Consider the following 10,015-nt stretch of genomic DNA (forward strand, 5'->3'; position numbering starts at 1 on the left):
GGCGCCGCAGTGCTGGGGGGCACCGTGCCCCCGGGGGCCGGGGGCTCGGCTGCGAGGCGGTGCCGAGCCCTTCCCCGCGCCGGGCACGGGCTGCGCGTCCCGCCGCGCCGGCCGCTGGCCGCTGCCGAGGTCTCCGCGGGGCCGGCGCACAGCTCGCAGAGACGGGGCAGAGTCATATTTTTTATTATTATTCTTATATATATACGTGTATATATATATATACACACACACACACACACACACACACACACATATATATATGTATAAGAACTTGCAAGTCCCACTGCCCTGGCCGCCTTCACTGCAACTCGCCAGGTAGCAGGAGCCCGCGCCGGGAGGGCCGAGGCGGCGGGGAGCATCCCGCGCGCAGCCTGCGCTTACTCTGGACCATTACAACAGTCTCTTTCGGGGGTTTGCGGTGAGCGCTGCAAACCTGCGCGGCCGCGACTCTTTCCCGCTGGTATCAGCTGGCTCCGATCCAGTCTGTCGGCAGGGGAAAATGCAGGGCAGAGTTCTGAGTAAAGGTGACTCAACGTGTAAATAGCCGCAGCTCCCACCTTGCAGCCCGGTGCGTTGGCTCTCCTGGTTCTCGCTGTCCGGTAGCTCCGCGGAGGAGGGAGCATCCTCTGAACTGCAGGCAGAAACATGCTTTAAATGATAATGTTAAAGAATGGTTACAGAGGGATGCTGCAGGCTATGGGAGGCACCATCACTTTTGCTTAAACAGTCTAAAATAGATAAATATGGTGTTTTGTACAAATAACAGCTGAAGAATGCTAATGCTGCTCTTCCCCCTTCACCTCCCCTTCCTGGATTGTAAAGCGTGACCCAGTAAACAACTATAATGGCAACCTAGTTTATTTTGCATAAGCAAAACTAATCTGTCTCTCAGAGGTTGCTTTTAATACAAATCAAATGGAAAAAATGTAGTTTAGGAGAGAAAGTGTAGGCAATGCAGTTCAGAAAAATCTGGATATTCTGTCCTTACTACAGTTTAATAAGGTGTCTTTATTTTGCATGTCATTTTTAAGAGAAAAATACTACTTTATCACGTATTTCAGTGACTTATTTTATGTTTAGCATAGTAAATCATGAATCCTGATATTCACTACGCGTGACTTAAGGTATAAAGAATTTTCTCGTATTTCCCTCTCAGTCAAGGTTACCACAGTTAAACATTTGTTTTCTTTTGCTTTCATGCTGCCTTATAAGCAAAGTATTTATAGTCCATGCAAAATTAAAGTGTACATAGTAAGAATGTATAATGTCTCGCAAGTGAGAAAATCACTATCAACATGCAGGCTAGGAGCAGTGAATGAGTTTTGAAGGTCATTCCTTACGAGTGCAGATATTTCACATGTCTTGCTCAGATCCATAGTGTTTCTTCATCTAGGCAGTTTTCAAGCCTGTTGTTTCTAATTTGCATATTTCTATTTTTACTTAAATATGGAGAAACTATCCAAAACACAAGTCATCGTTTTCATATGCGGCACTGTTAATCGCAGCGCACATCTGTGGCGTGAAGCTGCTCGGTGGAAGTTTGTGGCATACATTTTGGTGCTAAACCTGTGTGTTTGTGTCATTTCATCAACAAGGGGCATGTGTGCTTTGTACCCTTTCCTGAGCTGTGCCAGGTCTGACATGTTATCTGGCTTCTACATTGCTGGGGAAAAAACCCACTCAGAAACGGATCAGATTTTAAGAGGTCTTATTTACGCTTCAAACAATAGCACTGGTTAAACCTGTCAGCAGAATTAACCTCTGGCTGTGCTCGATAAAAGGCGTGCGAATAGGGTTTGTGCGCTGTCAGATAATGACTTTGAATACTCTGTTTCTAAATAAAGCCCTTTTTATTTGGTTATCCAAGGTTTGCTTTGGTAGTATTCCAATGTTAAATGAACAGTTCGTCGTCCGAGCTCAGACGAATCCTTTGTCTGTTTTGTCCTAATTTTCGTTCCCAAACATCCAGTCCAGGTAGGCAAGCAGCCTGGAAAGCGCCTTCCCGTCGAGGACGGCTCAGTGACCGTGTTCTTGACACCAGGCCGTCGAACCCGGAGGCAGAATTCCCCGTGAGTCTGGGGACACCTCGGTCTGGGCCGCTGTAATTTTTGTATATTTGTATATGTTGTAGTAGCTGGACGTCCCTGGGGGCGGGAGAAGGAGGGTGCTGCGTCCGCGGTGCCGGGGAGGACGGCTCCGATCCTGCACGCGAAGGCGCTGCGCTTGCTCGGCTTAGGTCTTAATAACGTTTCCTGCCCCGCGGGCACCCCCCAAAAGCAGTGAAGCCCGTACTTTGCGACGGGTTCCCAGTGCGGGATGGTAGGGCGTCAGCGCGCGGCCGCGCTCGCCCGGGCTCTGCTCCTTGGCAGGACCCCGGCGCTCGGCGCCCGCGGGGAGGGCGGCGCTGGCCGCCGCGGAGCGCCTCCGAGCCCGGCGCCCGTCTGCTCACCTCCGCAGCAAGGCTCCAGCGTAGCGCTGAATTTAATTTACATTCACTTTGTGCTCCATGGCTCCAAACGTAAACATGAAATAATTTACCAGAAATGCAGCTTTATAACCATTAGAATAAAGCYTGCATTGAAAAGAATGGCAAAGGCTTTTGCCTTGCATTTTTTATTGGACTGAGCTACTTGTCTGAGGAGATGTTTTAAATCCTTCGCTGCAGTGTCAGTGGCAGTATAAAAGACTTAAAATAATTAATCATTTGCCATTGTTTGATGCTTCAGGTATTTTCCCGAGAAGACAGTGGCATTTTGTTTCAAAAATCAGTAGTGTTACAAGAACTTGGAGATGTGGGAAAATAAATGTAAAAGTAAGATTTAATGGATTCAAAATGTAACAGTTTCTTACGTAAGGTTAGAAGGAATGATAAAGAGCGCTTGTCTGTGCTCTTGGACAAAAATCATGTTTTCCGCATGAAGCAGAAAGTTCGTTAGGAGGCCTGACAGGATCATTAATAACAAGCAGTCAACACAATAGAGAAACTGCTTCTATTTTTTTCCCCCCTTTTTGCAGCGCTAGCTACTGTGAAGGTTATTCGTTCATTATCTTTTTATCTCCTGATAGTTTCCAATTGCTTTTGCCGGGAAATGGGTTAGCAGACCGCTGCTCGCGCAGCGGGACTGCTCCTCTGAAGCGCTAAGCGGAGGTGATGTCCTCCGCCTTCGGGGTTTTCTTCCTGCTGCCGAGAGCCCGGGAACCATGAGGCGCCGGGCTGAAAAGTTTCTCTGTCTTCCCTGGGAGACCTGCTGGAAAAGCGTCCAGGATTTCAGCCCTCCAAGCGCTGAGAAAACCAGGGCTGGTAGACTTGTGTTGGAGGTTTTCTATTGACGCTATTAAAAATAATGTTTTTATTTATAGCATTGAACACGCATTTGTAACAGGAACTTACTGCTCTTGCTTAGCTAAATCTCTGCAGTAACCTGCACRCTGTCTGTGCAGCAGCCTCGTTCCCTTCTCAGGTGTTTAAATGTGTATGGTCTGTGCACTCAGGAAAAGAGGAAAACTGCATGAAATGTTCAGTAAGTTTGAAGACAAATAGCCAAAACTGAGGGTTTCTTGCGTTTCATCTCCTTTTTATTTCATTTCCRTGTATGTCACTCTGAATGCAAAGGATACAAAAGGCAGCAGGTGAAAACATCCCCTAAAGGTCCTCTGAAAAATGAGTGACGTGCTTGCTCCGGTTTTAACGGGAGGCAGAAACGCAAGTTGTTACGGATACCTGTTGAAAATATTTCTAGCGCTGCTCTTTCTTCAGCAGCTGAAATGTTTATTTTCTATTAACTTTCCGTTCTTACTTTTCAATGTTATCTGCCTGCCACCCCCTCTTCGGGAGCCCGCGTCCCCGGAGAACCGCTTTGCTTAGCGCTTTTCCCATGCGAGGTGTCGGAGACGCCCGTGTATTTGGCGCCGCTGCTGCGGGGCGACGGACGCGGAGCGGCACGAGCGTGGCTGCTCTCCGCTTCTGCTGTGCAAGAACTAGGCGATGCCCAGCCGCCCCCGCGGTGTTCGTTCTGGAGCGGGCGACAGGAGCGTGGGAACGGCGGTGGGAGCGCGGGAGCCGCCACCTGCGTGAGCGGCGACTTCGGGGGCGCGTGCCGGTGGGTGCCGCGAGCGTGTCGGGGCCTCCCGGTCGCTCGCCCCGGGGTTTCCTCGGGCTGGCTGCCCTCTCGGGGGAGGGAATTAAATTACAGCAGAAAACCCTCCGGAATCGCCACGCTCGCGGCTCCGGCGCGGCGGCGGAGTGGCACCGCCGTCACCCGTTGTAAACGGCAGGGCATCACCAAGGAGGCTGGGGAACAAGCGCGGGTTTGCTGTTCGGGAAGAAGCGCGGTGTTTTATTTGCAATCAATTTTGCCAGGAACGGACAGCGCCTCATTAATGCTGGGGTTGGGAGCGGGTGCCGTTACGGAGAAAGAGAGCGGCACGATGCTTCTGCCGTCAGCCGCTTGGCTGTGGTCAAAAACCYCATTATGGTTTGGAGTTCCTGCAACCAAGGAGGTTTTGGGTCAAATTCTTTTCTTTGAAAATTTTCCAGAGGAAATTACCGCAGCRATATGAAAGCAACTTCACGTTGATGAGAGCTGGCCTGTCGGCACTGGCGGGCTGTTGATCGTAACGGCCTCTTGGAAACTTAAAAAACACCCCAATTTGYTTTTTCCTTAGTTGCCTCTTGTGCGTCCTTCCCCTTGTACTGCGCGCGAGTTAAAACCGATGCGGTTGTTTGTGGCTTCTTAAAATCCCCCGGAGCGAGCGGAGGAGGAACGGGGCTGGGGGGCCGGGGCTGCGGGGAGCTCCGGGGTCGGCTGCCCCCGCCGCCGGAGACCGGCCGGGCTCGTGCCGGCGCGGGGGTCCCCACCGATAAACCTGCCTGACCGTCGTCTTTGGCGACGTTTGATTTTGGAGCAAGCTTGGTGGCACTGCGTTTTTGTGAGGCCCCAGAGACCCTAACTAGTTAACCTTAGATGTCCAAATTYGATCAATGCTGCAGCTGGAAATAAGATATTTTGGCTGTGTGACGTCTGTTACCGAAGACTTTAATTATAACGGTATTTGTGTCGTGTCTATGAGGTTTTTCTCTGTTTCAGAGGGTTTATAATGTGGCTGTTGCAAATCATATTGGCTTTTAGCTTGGCACATAAGCTGTGATCCCAAAGGTAATATCTGTCTAGCTGCCTATATGAATTTTTCTTTAATAAAAAAAATTACAAAAATTGATTAAGCCATTCTGGAGCTGGAGAGAGACTTGAGGATGTATAGAGTGGGTGGTTTATAGTGATTCTCACTATATGTTATCTATATAGGTAACTCACAATAAGGACTGAAAAAAAGGCCAGAATCCAATACAGTTATCTTTGAAAAGCAGACGACAACATGCTGAGCAGGTACTTTTCGTGAATCAATTTAATTCTCATTAACGCTGCACTGTATGTCGTGCTGACTAACATTTTTGGCTGGCAAGCAACACTGGATTTCCTAAGGAAACGTGCAACGAGGACGGAACGTCTTTGGGATCTGGAGCCCAGGAGGTGCCGGGGCTGCCGGGAGCCGAGAGGAGGAAACGCGAGGGCGGCGGAAGGAGCGGAGGAGGAGGAGGAGGAGGAGGAGGGAAGGACCGGGGCTGGGGAGGCGGGGAGGCAGAGCCAGGTGCCGCGTTCGTCGCTTGGGCAGTTGCAGTTTTGCAGCGTTCTCGTTTCTGGGCTGGCCTGGAGCAGGCGCCCGGCGGGGGCCAGGGCCGGCTGCCAGCGTCCTGCCCGGGGGCTCGCGGACGAAACGCCGCTCCGGGGGCGGCGGGAGCTATAGACATAAACAAAGCATTAATATACAGTTCATCCCACCGTGCTGCGCCTTAACCAGCGCCGATGGTGTTTGGTGCCTTCCCTTGCCGGGTGCTTTCCGCTGTCGCCGCTGCGGTATCGACCGCGTGGGAAAGTCCCATCGAATTAAACAAAGATGCGACCGATGGGGCTTGGAGGAAAAAAATAAGGTTGGGATCTCTCCTTCGTCACCCCCCCGTGCCACCGAGCAGGTGCCGTTCCGGTTCCTATAGAGCCTTTCAATTAGCCCGTGGCGCTTCGTGCCGAGGGGYTCGGTGAGCCTCGCGGGGAGCGATGTCCAGGGCGCTTCGCCGGGACCCGGCTCCGAGGCCGGCTGCCCCCGTCGGTCCATCGCTTCCCGTGGCTTAAATCGGGAGCCCGGATGCGGCTGCGCCCCCGGGACGGGTGGGCAAGAGCTGCCGCCACGGCGCAGCCGGTGGAGGCGATGGCTGGGGGGTCCCGACCCACTGGCTCCRGCTGGGATACGGCACCGCTCTGGGCTGCGGGAGCTCCTCGGACGCGCCGCGCTCGGAAGCGCGGGAGGAAGGCTGCGCTCATCCTCGCCCCCCGCGGGGCCCTGGAGGTTGGCYGTGCCCAGGGCGGAGGAGGAGGAGCCCCGATCCTTGGGATCTCGGCCCTTCTCTCTGTTCCTCCCGCTTCACCTGGAAGAGGTTCAGTTACGGGCTCCTCCGCGTGGCTGGGCGCTCGCTTCCCGGGAAGCGCGGTAGCCCTTCCCCAAGGAGCGCTCCTGCTTAGGCGAAGACGTTCCTCGGGAGTCAGTTAAGAGCTCTGATCTACAAGTTGTTCGTCTGATTTAGCAAAGGGCTGACGTTAGACGTACGCTTCCACGAACTGCGGCCTCGCAGCTGCTGGAAAGGGTCAGCTGGGTTGAAAGCACCATTTCGGCGAACGCGTTGCCTGGAAATAGCGTTTCTTTCATCARTGCAATCAGATTAACGGGTAGAGCAGATAAGCCTCTCCTTGAACGGATTCTCACTTGAAACTTCGTCGTCCTGGCGTGGTTGGGAGTCCGGAACGCTCTCCGGAGGAGCAGTTCTGCTCCAGCTCCTCCCAGGCGTCCAAAGTTTGCGGCGCCTGTGCGGGAGCTGTGCCGACAGGACACCGTTGTGGTCTCCAAAACACGGCGACCTGCAGCCAGAAGAGGCAGACCCGCAGCACGAGGGGTTACGGTCACCCTGGAGGACGCATCTCCGATGGAGGAGGTCCCGTCCCTCGCAGGACACGTCCGAGGGACGCGCGGGGCCTCGGCCGAGGCTGGGCACGGGGCGAACGCTGGCGCGCGTCCAAGGCAAGGCCGCCCGCGCTAACGCAGCTGGGGAGCAGCAGCCCTAAGGCAAGCCGGGGACAATCCAGCTTGCGTTAAATAGACCATGGAGCGGGTAAAACTAAACAAACAAATAAGYAAGCAAGCCCCTTTGCGCTTGCTTTTGGAGTTACTAAATGTGCAGCTCTGAGCGATAGTTGTCGCGGTGCCGTGAGAGCTTTGCTACGGCAATGCACGTCGAGGTCTCGGCGAAGCTCGCTGGAGGCGCGGGATCAGACAGGAAAGTGTGCCAGATACTGCCCGTGTTCTTCAGTGTACAGTTTTCTGCAGGTCCTGTGGAGCCTGTTTTGGATTACAACCACCTGTCAGTTACTATTTGGGTTTTTTATGATTTTTTCTCATGTCTGCTGTACTAAAATGGTCAAGTCGTAGGGTTCTTTAGGGAATGCAAGCAATCCTCAAYGTTTTTTCCATCCTTTTTTATGCTTTTATGTTTTTTTTTCTTTTTGTGCTGCAACAATGCTAAACAAAATGCATATTTGAAGGATTCTCTTAACCTATTAAATTTTACAGAGAAAGGGAAGCTCAGGATTTGCACTTGCATATCCGAGGGCTGCCCGGGGTCAGTGGTGTCCGTGGTTTCCCCCTTTTKCCCGCAGCGCTGCTCGCGCCTTGCTGCAGCGCCGGGCTGCCGGCCCCTCGCAGGGGTCTCGCTGCCCGTGAAAGCGGGGTTGCTCCCGCCTGGGAGCGGGCGCTGGGGTTTCCTTCGGGGCACGTCGACGCCGGCGAAACGCTGGCTGGGGCGAAGCCGCCCAGGACGGGCGCGTGGACCCGGCACCCGGAGCAGGATTCGCGCGTTTCGCGCCTGGCGGGTGCCTGACTGTGCTCGTTCCTAAGGCGCGAGCTTGGCTTCAGCGGCAGCCAGAGTTTGGCCCGGGTTGTTCCTGGGGACTGTAATAGCTTGTCTGCAAATAGCAGGATTATTTAAGATCTGCGGCAGCCGCCTGGGCCAGCCCGTGCTGGTGCGTCTTGTCCTGGCGCGTCGACAGCGAAGCGCATCGCCGAGGCCGCTGCCGTGTCCCTCGCGTGTGTGTGCCCTTAGGTGTGTTTAGGAAAATAAAGTAAAATAAAGAAACGGAGCTGGAGATCTCGGCACCTGCTTCCTCTCTGCCGTGGCACAGTGGTGCGTTTCTTTCTTTCTTTTAAAAATGTTCTGGATCTTTTTCTCCTTTGGTAAAGTAATTTTTTCTAAAGCACAGCCCGGAGCACACCCTTGTACGTCCGATGGCTTCAAGCGTACTCCARCGTCTTCCCTCCGCCTTCCCTTCTGGAGCCGGCGGTGCCGATCTCCCGGCGCCGGGGTCTGGCGGTTGCGGCCGGGCTTACGGAGCTGCAGCTCTCCGAGGCCGCCCCGGGGTTTCGTGCAGGGGAAACGCTCGCGGTGTCCGGACCGCGGTTCTGGAGAGCCGGCGTTTCCTCCAAGTGCGGCCGTAGCCGGGAACAGGCCCGCGCCCGGCGGCCCCGGGCGGGAGCGGGTCGCCCGGCGGCAGGCGCGGGGCGGCTTGGGAGCCGGCGCCTGCGCGCTGCTGCTTCCCCCCGCCGTAACGCCTGGGCGCGCTGCTGAAGGCGGTCCCGATCTGTGCATCCCGGCGGAGGCCCTAAGTCCGATCTCGGACGGTCCGGAGCTGCTCTGTCCTCCTCCAGGCTCCAGGACCTCTGAGGACAGGCAGCGAGCGGTTCGGAAGCGCGCCGCGSTGTCGGGCGTGAGGTGCAGCCGGGCGCCAGGACAAGGCTCAGCTTCGATGCTCGGGACGCGCGTCCCCAAAACTCCGGTGTACTCCTCGGTGAGAGGCGTCCCGGGAGCGCTGCCGGGGCTCCTGCGTCACCTCCGGGCCRTCTGGAAGCGACGCCAGCTGCTGCCCGGAAGCAGGGAAATGCAAATCTTTAGCAAACCGATGGAAATCCAGTGCGGCTAAGCGCTGAGCCCGGAGGAGAGGTTCCTTTTGCAGCGCGGTTTAGTTCGTGCTGCGCAAACATCGAGTCTTGCAGTTAGGAAAATGAAATCTCGGACCAGAAAAAGGCTCTGTGTAGCTAAGTGAAACACGATCGCTTTGTCCAATCAGGCAAGTGACTGACACAATTCGAAAAGTCCTTGAGGGTTTTTTAAAGGTCAGTAATGTGAAATACGTAACCAGCGCCGCGTGAGTCATGCATGCTAAGTTGGCCTTTGCTGAAGTCACAAGATTGCCCGCTTGTTTTATTTATTTATTTATTTTCCTCCATCTTTCCATCTTCTGCATGAAAACCCAACAGCTGCGGATGGGTCGGTGTCTACAGGGTCTGTCTCGAGCGGCCGCGGTGCCGCCGGGAGGCTGAGCGGAGCCGCGCGAGGCACGGTGCTGCCGCCCGCCCGCGCGCTGGCAGCGCGGGGTCGGCGCTGCGCGGAGACGGACCGCTTCGCTTTGACGGGGTTCGGCGAAATAAAACAGCTTCAGCATCCCGTGCATAAATATAATTGGCTAAACCTTCCAAAAAGGGTTTTCCAATTTTAAGTACCGTCTTGGGGATCGAGGGTTTTATGAAAGCGCCTCTTGTTGAGCCTCTTGGCAGGTAATTTCCTGCTACATTTCTGCGTGTATTTTTGCGCTGCAGCAGAGYAGTTTTGATGTAGTCTCTGGTTTCTTGGGGTAGTTGCTCTCTGTGCATGTAGAAAAAAACGCTCAGGAAGGCAGCGGCGGGTGGTGGCGGCCGGGAGGACCGCCGGAGCGGGTGCGGTGGTGGGACGCGTGGTGCCGCGTCCTCGCCGCGGCTTTGTCTCCCTGCCCGGGTCTTTATTCCTATGAGAACAGTCCTGGTTAAGTCTTGCGAGCAATGTTTTAACTTCTTCTTCTTTTCTTTTTTTTTTTTTTTTTTT

Source organism: Rhea americana, unplaced genomic scaffold (assembly GCF_003343005.1).
Source record: "Rhea americana isolate MKP2758 unplaced genomic scaffold, rheAme1 scaffold_178, whole genome shotgun sequence".
NCBI classification, from domain to species: domain Eukaryota; kingdom Metazoa; phylum Chordata; class Aves; order Rheiformes; family Rheidae; genus Rhea; species Rhea americana.